The sequence below is a fragment of the Lotus japonicus genome, chromosome 4 (genome assembly GCF_012489685.1).
Source record: "Lotus japonicus ecotype B-129 chromosome 4, LjGifu_v1.2".
In the NCBI taxonomy this organism is placed as follows: Eukaryota; Viridiplantae; Streptophyta; class Magnoliopsida; order Fabales; family Fabaceae; genus Lotus; species Lotus japonicus.
The window spans coordinates 20309152-20319938 of record NC_080044.1 but is presented as its reverse complement, the minus strand read 5'-3'; the positions used below and the strand labels follow the sequence as shown (position 1 = coordinate 20319938).

Below are 10787 nucleotides of genomic sequence, written 5' to 3'. Positions count from 1 at the left end.
TTGTCATAAACATCGTTGGTGACGTCCCTGCAAAATTTTATTTTTGGGATTTCAGTTTTGAAAATCCTAAGTTAAAAATCATGACCAAAATACCCCTGCGACAGTTTTTGATCCGATAATTTTTCCGAGTTCAGAATACCCTTAGTTACGGCTTATGAAAGCATAGGAACCAAGTTTGATCGAAGAAAAATCGAGCCCCATAATTGCACAAAGTGGCCGAGCCCTATTAAGGGGGAGGAGGAAAATTTCCTTTTCCGAAAACTTGTCTTTCGCGCTAGTTTATCGTACCTTAGGGTATAGATTACTTCGAGTAACCTTAGTAAGTATCGATAGCTTAGTTTCCGATAGATTCTGATAGTATTCTGTGATTTTATTGTAAAGGTGCTTTTGAGGATTTCCCCGAGGACCAACACTTTGAGAGCGAGGAAGCACTAGTTGATCATTCTGGAGAACTTTCAGGTGAGGGCTTCTCACTGAATCTCTAGTTAATGCTTAGGGTCGATGTTTCGACATTGTTTACTGTTTATGCACTGGAATTGTGTGTGATTGGAAAATGTTTTCTGAGGCTTCGGCTGACAATGTAGATGATTCATCTACTGAATGTTTTTGAGATTGTCTTACATGCTATGTGCTATGTGGGTAATCTAGGATGTGTGGTGCATGCTTTATATGCTAAGTGCTAAGTGTTTATGATGCGATTTATTGATATATGACATGTTGTTGATTGTGATGATTTAAATATGCTCTGTACTGGAATCTGAGATTCTGAATGGTAAGAATAGCGGGCAGGTCATGCCGATTTTATTTTGAGAGTTTTGAGAAAGTTTGATAGGACGAACGAGGTTCGGGCCTTAATTCTGTTTAGTGGATCGAGACATCCTCTGGAAGCGACTTGGGATTGGGAAATCCTGCAAATGTATGAGACTTGCGATAAGACAAAATGGAATCTATTTTATAAAGAAAATTCATAAGACCTTAAATAACCTCAAAATCTTTATGTAATGATAACAACCTCGAAGGAAGGCATTGGAAGTCAAATCATAGTTTTGGAAAAGCGAGGAGTGTCGTCGGATCCAAGTGTTGAGGAGTTTGGTAAGTTCTGAGTATGTTGGTACTCCTTCGCTCGTTGAGCAGTTTGTTAGCCATCCAAGGGATGAGCCGAGAAGCTTCACTGAGGCGTGAGACCTTGTGAATGCGGGATACTCCACTGAGGCGTGAGACCTTGTGGAAAGCATGGAACTCCACTGAGGCGTGAGACCTTGTGAGAGCATGAAACTTCACTGAAGCGTGAGACTTCGTGAGAGCATTGATGACCCGAAGAGTCATCGTGAGTGGTTGCACTCATTTTATGATTATTGTATTTTGTCGCAGAATCGACTTTACCTTAGGGTAAGTTTTTAGAGACATTAATTTAGCTAGAACACGTGGCGACGTGTCGAGTGAGGTCGGAGACGTTGTTTGGCTAATCACTGCATTGCATGCACTCATTAAGTGGTTTAAACACGGCGAGATACCGGACCACGGCGGATTCCAAAATTGGTTATAAGACCAGGATTTCCGCGTAAGAGCGCTGCTAGGTGACTCTTAGTAGCAGACCGAAATGGCAGGCCTTCGGGTTTTATGCTGATCTGACTACATGATGATGTTGGAGTAAGAGGCATCACGGGCCGAAATGGTCCCACCGTGGCTGGTGTTAGGGCTGATCCGATGATGTCCATCCGTTCCGGAATGCATATTGGTTGACTGGGTTAACCTGCATTGCATATCATGCAACATACATACTAATTTAGTTGTCGAGTGTGATTGTTATTTGTCAATCCTATTTGGAACATGCTATTTGTTATTGTTGTCATTTACGTTCGATATGGAACATGCAACCCTAGGAATGACATCTCTAGTTATAAGCCTAAGTGGCTATTTATTATTTGTACCTATTGGGTTTATTATCTACATAGTTCTTTAGAGTTGACCCTCGCGTCTTCTGTGTGTGTTTTGGCGGACAACGCCTTTTGTCAGATGAATATTGCGGATTGGTTCACCATGGTCCACCCTTCGGGGGGGATTAGGTATGAGATGATCGATCAGGACGACCCCGGGTCGTGGGTGGTTGACCCCGCGAGCCATCGAGCGACGTATTCGGGGTGCATCATGGAGGATCACGTGGATAGCGGAGGACTTCTGAGGTCAGGAGTGTTGAGGCGATGCTCTATCAACTTCAACTTGCCACCGGGCGTTCACTGTGGACCAGGACTTGGAGGACCACCACCACCACCATTGTCTTCAGACGAGGAGGATCCCTCAGAGGAGATTCCAGTGGGAGTGCCTTCGGCAGGGTCTAGTGCACCCACCGTTGCGATCATCGATGATCAGGGTTCGGGCCCTAAGCCTGTGAGTCCAGCATCGGAGCGCACTGCGGTTGCGAGGGGAGGACGGATAGGGTTAGTAGACTTGGTCGTTCTGGATTCTGATTCAGACGACGATCATGCTAGCACATAGTTTTGAGTGTTGGTATGAGCTCCTCGAGTTAGGATTAGTGTAGGAGTAGAGTTTTAGCTCTGACAGTCTTGCTTCACTTGTTACTTAGGGGACAGGGTAGATCCGCCTATAGCTTTTTGTGTGGTTTCCTTACGGGAATCACAGAGAGTTGGTTGGACTTAGGAAGTCTTATTTTCAGGCCATTGGGTCAGCTGATTCTCAGTTTTGAGGGATAGTGTTGCGGGCACTTCACCTTTTCATTTGGTTTGTATATATCGCCTACGGGCGTTGCCCTTTTCTTTCCGTCACTGGAGGTTACTCGTGACGAGGTTGCTACTACAGCGGGGGCTGTTTATATATTGTATATTAGTTCTGATTTTTGTTATTGTTGGGTTTTATTTAATTCCGTCTTGTCTTAGTTATTATTATAAAAAAAAATATTCACGTTTTTCCGCATTAAGTTTATTTTGGTTACTAAAGTGACGCCACCGAAATCGGGGTGTTACATGGAGGACAGGAGCAGCATGGAGAAACTATTTGGCTATTATTGTCAATGATTGCCGTAGACTTAGCTTGCACTTTGATTCTGTTATTTTTACTTTTACTAGATGCTCAGGTAATTTCGTGGCAGATTATTTAGCTCGGAACGCGTCCACCTATGGCGAGTCTGTCTGGATGGAGGAGGTTATGCCTTGCGCTGTTCGATTTGTAGACTCTAATGTTTTGACTATACCAAATTTTTAAACCCGAACTCGTCCATATACCCAAAGACACTCGATGAGGTGCAGGTTGAATGGACTTCGGGTAGAACGGGTCAAAAGACAAGAACATATTTTGTACACCCCTAATGTTTATGTGTAATATTTTGTGCATGAGTTCTTTTGTTTAAAATATCATTTTCGTGAGATCAAGGATAAATATTGAGTTTAACTAAAATTCAAACATGCTGAATTATTTTATTTAAACTAGATAAGCAGGATCTACCTTCTTTAGCAAGAAGATCCGTGTTACACTTAGGATCATTGTAATCCCCTTTATTATTTGCAATACATTAACACCATCAAGCAAATGGCCTTTGGTTGTTGCAGTCCAAGTTATCTCCAGGGCTCACTCCTAATATCTGGCAGTACCTTCGGTAAAACCCAATACGACTTTGGACATGACGATCCCACCCGTGCCCGCATTCAATCTCGTCGTTGATTATGTTGGTGATCACGTTGTACCTAGGGACTCGCCATGCTGACCAGTCATCACCAAATGGCCTCCATTTCCCCAGTAATCACATAGTGGCGTGATGGCTTGTTTGCCTCTCGAGTTATCCAAAGCCATATGGTTGTCTTGAAGGACACGATCGGGTTTGTAGATACTAGATCCGGATTGTTTATCAAATCTTCACCAATTGCGTTACTCGCTTGACCATAATTGTAATTGGTGTTATAAAAGGTTCCATTAGTGTCAATAGCCATATTCATTACTCATATCACTAATTATATAGTTGATACTTTTTGTGCATTCAATTAAGTTTCATGATGAAAGAAGGGACTTACTGAGTGAGTTGAATTGGTCCGATCCTCTCCATAGTACTTTTTACCAGGAGCACATGGCCAATCTCTGGACGTGCAATAGTCTCCAGGGTTACTGAGTTCGTTAACAAAGCAATATCCCCACGCGTATGGACCATCTGGAGCAGATGACCACCCTCCTGCTCAAAACATTAATATAATTGATTCATAATTAAGTGATTTCACCAATTAATTCATACCTTTTGGTTTTGCCTAAAAAACAAATAATAAAACTAGAACTTCTTGTACAAAATCAAACTTGTGACTGACTATGAAATATCTTATTATGTAAACCAAAATAATTACTACTTTCTGTAACACCCCGAATTCGGTGGCGTCACTTTAGTAACCGAAAAGAAAGTTTAAGCGGAAAAACGTGAATATTTTTTTTTTTCGATAATACAAAATTAAATCTGAAAGAAATAGAACCTGACAACAGAAGATAACAGAACTAATATACAATAATAATTACAGCCCCCGCTGTAAGTAGTAAACCACGTCACGAGTAAACCTCTAGTGACGGACAGCAAAAGAGAGCAACGCCCGAAGGCAAAAGGTACATTTCAAAAGAAAAGGTTAAGTGTCTGCAACACAAACCCTCAAAATGAGAATAAGTCAGCCCAGATGGCCTAAAACAAGACCCCCTAGTCCAACCAACTCTCTGTGATTTTCGTAAAGAGAACCACAAGAAAAGCTAAAGGTCGGGGACCTACCCTGCCCAAAACGAAAGACTGAACATCAGAGCCAAGACGCTACTCCTACACTAATCCCAACTATGCATCCCCAAGATCGTCGTCTGAATCAAAATCCAAGACGACTATGTCGATGACTGCATCGGTCTCCACAGCTGGTCGAGCGGGTTCTGCACCCGATCCCAAGTCTATAGCAGCCGCGACAGTGGGTGAACTAGTGCCTGAAGAAGTCCCTCCCACAGGCACCTCCTCCGAGGGGTACTCGTCGTCCGAAGGCGACGGTGGTGGTGGCACTCCCAGTCCAGGTCCGCAGTGTACACCCGGTGGCAAGTTGAAGCTGATAGTGTAGTGCCTCCAGACTCCGTGCGTCAGGCTTGGCATCCGGTCAATGCGATCCTCCATTATTCGCCCTGAATAGATAGCTCGGTGGCCGGCGGGGTCGACCACCCATGAGCTTGGGGTGTCTTGGTCCAACATCTCAAACCTGGTCCCCCCCGAAGGGACGACCGTCTCGTACCAGTCCGCCATACTCAACTGACAATGGCGTAGTCCGCCCAAACACACACAGAAGACGCGAGGGTCAACTCCAAAGAATTATATAAATAATAAAACCAGATATATAGGGTAATAATTATTTAGCCTCTCAGGCTTATACGTTTAGGGATAACATCCTAGGGTTGCATATATCACAATGAATATAAAGATCATAATAACAATTAGCATGCCTCAAATAGGATAAACAGGTACCAATCACACTCAGCAACTAAGTCAGCATGTATGTTGCATGAAATGCAATGCTGGGTAACAAAATGCATTCCGGAAGAAGGATGGACACCATCGAGTCAGCCCTAACACCGGCCAAAGTGGGACCATTCCGCTCGGGCGCCTCTTACACCACACAAAAGTAGTCAGATCAGCAGTGAACCCGTAGGTCTGCCATTCCGTCTGCTACTGAGGACCACCGTAGTGTCCTAAATATGGAAATCCGGGTCTTATGACCATTTTGGAATCCACCGAGGTCCGGTATCACGCCGTGTATTAACCTCAAAATGAGTGCATGAATGCAAGTGATTAGCCAAACAACGTCTCCGACCTCACTCGACACGTCGTCACGTGTTCTAGCTAACTTATCGTCTCTAAAAAGCCTACCCTAAGGCAAATGTCGATTCTGCGACAAAATGAATTAATCAAAAAGAAGAAGAATGTACTTTGGAACTCATGGTTCCCGGCTAAACTTTAGATAGCCAATCAATAAACTGCTCATCGAGCGAAAAGGTACCGAAGTACTTGGAAACTTATAGTCTCCGGCTAAACTTTAGATAGCCAAACAATAAACTGCTCATCGAGCGAAAGAGTACGAATGTACTTGGAAACTTATGAGTTTCTCCTAATCTTGGATTTGCCGACACTTCTCATTTTCAAAACACTTATGTTCAAGCCCTAAACTATTGTCTGAGTCTTTTATCATTATATTAAGGGTTTTGAGGTTGTTTAATACATTATGGAGATTCATTATGAAATTGTTTAAGTTGCGTCTCTAATCCTATTAGTTTCAAAGATCCCATAATTCCAATGATTCCCTGGAGAAGGTATCAAAACAAAAGGTCCATCATCACCCAAGTAATGGCTCGAGAAGTTCCCAGGTAAGCTGGCCGGGCACAATGCCTCATTAAAAGCCCTTCTTGCCTTAGACAGAACAACCCAAGTTCTTACGTGAATTCAAATGGGGTTTTTTCCAATAACATTTTCAAACTCAATTTTCCTTTGAGAAGGTCTCGATCCATAAAACAATAATAGGGTACGAACCTCGGTCCGTCCCATCAAACTTTCCCAAAATCTCAAAATAAAATCGGCATGACATGCCCGTTATCCTCACTCTGAAGCATAACAGATATAAGTGGAGTAACATAAATAAATCAGCTCAATCAATAAGCATTAACAGCATATTCCAACACATCCTAGATTAACCATTTAGCACATAACATGTGAATCATTTAGCACACAATATCATGACATCAAGTACTCAACAAGATCGGCCGAAGCCTCAGAAATCATTTCAGACAATTAGCAATTAAGTGCATAACACATAAATCAAGTCGAATTCGTCGACACCTAAAGCATTATCTAGTAATTCAAAGAGTAGCCCTCACCTGTTGATTTTCCAGCTCGCTCCTTGGTCTTTCCTTCACGATCTTCCTCCTCAAGTCCTCCGAATTCCTCAAACGAACCTTAAAGCAATTTCACAGAAATCAATCACAATGAGTCAGAAACTCAGCAAACAATAAGTCCTAGGGTCACACGGAACACTACAACTCCGTGGTACGACAATCTAACGCGTTAGGACAAGTTTTTGAAAAAGTCGGATTTCCTCCCCCCCTTGGTATAGCTCTCGGCCACTTTTCCTAATTGGGAGGGTCGATTTTTCTTCGATCAAACTTGGTTCCTAGGTTATCATAAGTCGTAACTAAGGCGGATCTAAGCTCAGAAAAATTTTCAGATCGAAAACTGACATAGGGGTAGTTTGGTCATTATTTTAAACTCAGAATTTCAAAACTGGATTTTTGAAAAACAAATTGGATGGGGATGTCAATAACGACGTTTATGATGATTAATCCTACTAGCACTAAGCCAAGTCGATAGATTTCAGCTAAAAGATTGAGACTTTGCCCCAAAATGGGTATTTGAGGTAGAATTGATTCCGGCGGAATTCCGGCGACATTACGAAAAAACTAATCCGACAGAAGTGCTCCTGAGCACGTAGGGAAGATGTTTAGACAAAGAAATCAAGCTATTTGGACAATTTTCCAAAAACCTCAAAACTTTGGACACATAAAGACTTAGGAGAAGTCGACAGAAACGACGATCAGAAGAGAGATATAGTTTACCTACCTCAAGGTCTTCGATTAGCAACGATCGGTGAAGCAAACGGGCAAGAATTCGCGAAGATCAACTTCCTCCTCTTCTCCTCTCTTGGCCGCGGTTTTGGGGAAAGAAATGGGTGAGTTTTGCAAAATTTTCATTTTCTAGCTTATAACCTATATATAGTGAAGGAAATGGAGATATTTTACAAAGTTTGGATAAGGATGCATTGGTGGATGGATAAGGATGGATAGATATTTTTGAGAAGATATTTTGGTAAAGATATTTTGTAAAGATATTTTGTAGAGATTAGATAATGATGAGTAGATATTTATCAAGGATCGGATAAGGTTGAATAGATATTTATCAGAAATTGGATAAGAACGAATAGATATTTATCAAAGATTGGATAAGAACGAATAGATATTAATCAAAGATTGGATAAGAACGAATAGATATTTATCAAAGATTGGATAAGAATGAATAGATATTTATCAAAGATTGGATAAGAATGAATAGATATTTATCAAAGACTGGATAAGAACGAATAGATATTTTAGGGAGATATTTTGAGAAGATATTTTGTAAACCGGTACAGATTAGTTTAGACACCGGAGGATTTAACTCATAGAGTTAAAATAAAAATATAAGAGTGATTCCTATTTTTCCGGCTTCATTCTCCGTGAGTTCTAAGATAGGTTTTGGTGACAGAATTCCAAAACTCAACAGAGGTTTCCTTGTATTTTAGGTGACTAATGCAAAATCGGTGTAAAACTATTTTACCCGATAAGTTACTTTTTGCAGTGGATGTCGGAAGAGAAAACTTCCTTCTGAAGAAAGATTAGAAATAACGAGAGAAATAGGCGAACGCGGGTGGAATCTTCATTTGAAGCTCCGAATAGAAAAAGTCTTCATCGTCCGTCGATCTTAGGTTTCTCGAACTATCAGGGATTCCGTTTCGGAAAACTTCCGAGAATTGGAATTTGACGTTCGTACGTTCCAGGGTTTCGCGTCGAAATACTTGTTTATAGACGAATAAGAGAAATTCTAATATTTCTCTGAAGATTTTTGGAATTAGTTTCCATCGTGTCCTAAAGTATAAATTAACTATTCACTAGGGTCTTCGACTTAAGATTAGGCGAATGTTAGTCGTGCTATAACTCTTATCGGTTTTGATACAATCCTTGGACTTTTCCTGAACCTTTTCCTTCATAAATTTATTTCATCCAATAAACTCTTGTATTTTATTCCCTTATCCAAAACTTAAAAATTTGGGTCTTACACCTTCATTCATATATAACTCGTCAGAGAGAGAAGAAACACACATATTAACATAATGCATTTTATTTTTCGTCATTTATTATTCCTGCAAGGGCTTTTCTTGGAAAAACATCATTTAATTCTAACTTTGAAACATCATTTAATTATTTTTCGCCATATAGGAATACTTTTTTGTTCTTCAAAGTGGACTGTTAATAAGAAACGAAGGTATCAACAAACCTATAGTTTCACGAAATCAGTTTTGTTGCAATGAAACAATTATTTGGAAATTGTAGTCATGCAAAAGAATTGATTAGAAAATAAACGTGTTCAGTTAAAGTCATTGTTGTCTGAACCGGATCCAACCAGCCAGAATCCACCTTAATTAGTTTTTTCGATCTTCTCCTATAATTACCGACCTTTGAAAAATCGGTACAATCGGTAAAAAAAGGTTGTGAACCGGTTAAATCCATCAAAAACTGATTCATGACAAAAAAAAAATGGAAGACCAAGATATAATACCCTTTATCTTGTTGGTATTATTTTCCCATTAAAAGTTATTTGTAAATTAATGTGTTATGAATGTCACCTTGTCTTCTGTCTGTTTTTGTCTTCTATCTGTTTTAGCATCTAGTTCATCATCCGTCTTTTGTTGGCCTTCGCTCACATTTGCAGGTGCGTGCGTGACCATCGCTCTGTAAAGTGCGCGAGTAACGCATTTTAGAGCGTGTGAGTAACACACCTAAAAGTGTGTAATAGATACACATCTAAAGAGTGCGATGGAAACACACCTTCAAAGTGCGACCATTTAAAATTTATTTTAATGTAATTACACCTGTAATCTAGCCTAGTTTCATTCCCTAACTAACTAGGACCTTTGTGTATATATACTCATTTACTTATCAATAGAAGGCATAGAATACAATTCCTTCAATTTTCAGTTGGGTGACCAAGTTAAGATGACTTTTATAGATCCATTTGACCCAGAAGCTTCTCAAGCTCTAGCATTAACTTTCCTAGTTAGAGACCAACTCCGGATTTCAAAAAAAAAAATAGTTAGAGTCCAACGTCTTCTAAAATAATTAATTTTCTACTGGATAATTTGTGTGACAAATTTAACATATACTCAATATTTTATGGTAAATTGAGTATAATATATAATAAATAATATCTCGCCTTATTAGACCAGCAATAAAATGTCAAAAGAAATTAGAAAAATAAGTAGTATCATCTCAAAATGTAGTAGAAAAGTAGCATCTTCTTGCTATGTTTTATCACCTTTACTTGCTGAAGCTTTATGTCTCCGCTGGGCAATGTCTCTTGCTATTGATTTGGGCTTCCGTCAAGTGATTTTCGAGATTGATTGTCTTCAATTATTCAAGGCTTGGAGGACAGGAGCAGTAGGGAGAAACTATTTGGCTATTATTGTCAATGATTGTCATAGACTTAACTTGCACTTTGATTCTGTTATTTTTACTTTTACTAGATGCTCAGGTAATTCCGTGGCAGATTATTTAACTCGGAACGCTTCCACCTATGGCGAGTTTGTCTAGGTGGAGGAGGTTCCGCCTTGCGCTGTTCGATTTGTAGACTCTGATGTTTTGACATCTTTTCCGGTTTAATTTATATCATGCTATTTGAGTTCAAAAAAAGAAGTAGCATCATATCAAAAGATTGTACTCCGATAAGTTTCAAAGGTAAATGTGAAAGTGGAAGAAATAGAAAATTTTAAAGGAAGCTTATATATCGCTAAAAAGTCACTTTAGCCTTATCAAAAAATTAAAATAACATAAAAATTATGAGAAATAATTAAGTGAAAGTGAGTTCACATGACTGCAAATAAAAACAACAGACCAATATAGCCATGTTCTCCCTTAGGGTGGTGCACATAATTGATAAAACCAATAAATTGGGAGTGACCATGACATAGGGTAATTGT

The 10787-nt window shown here is 39.9% G+C and overlaps 1 pseudogene; it reads right to left on the bottom strand.

The window, feature by feature from the left end:
- Window positions 1-3535: 3535 nt before the first annotated feature.
- On the bottom strand, window positions 3536-9539 carry LOC130712446 (endochitinase-like; annotated as a pseudogene).
- Window positions 9540-10787: the final 1248 nt, after the last annotated feature.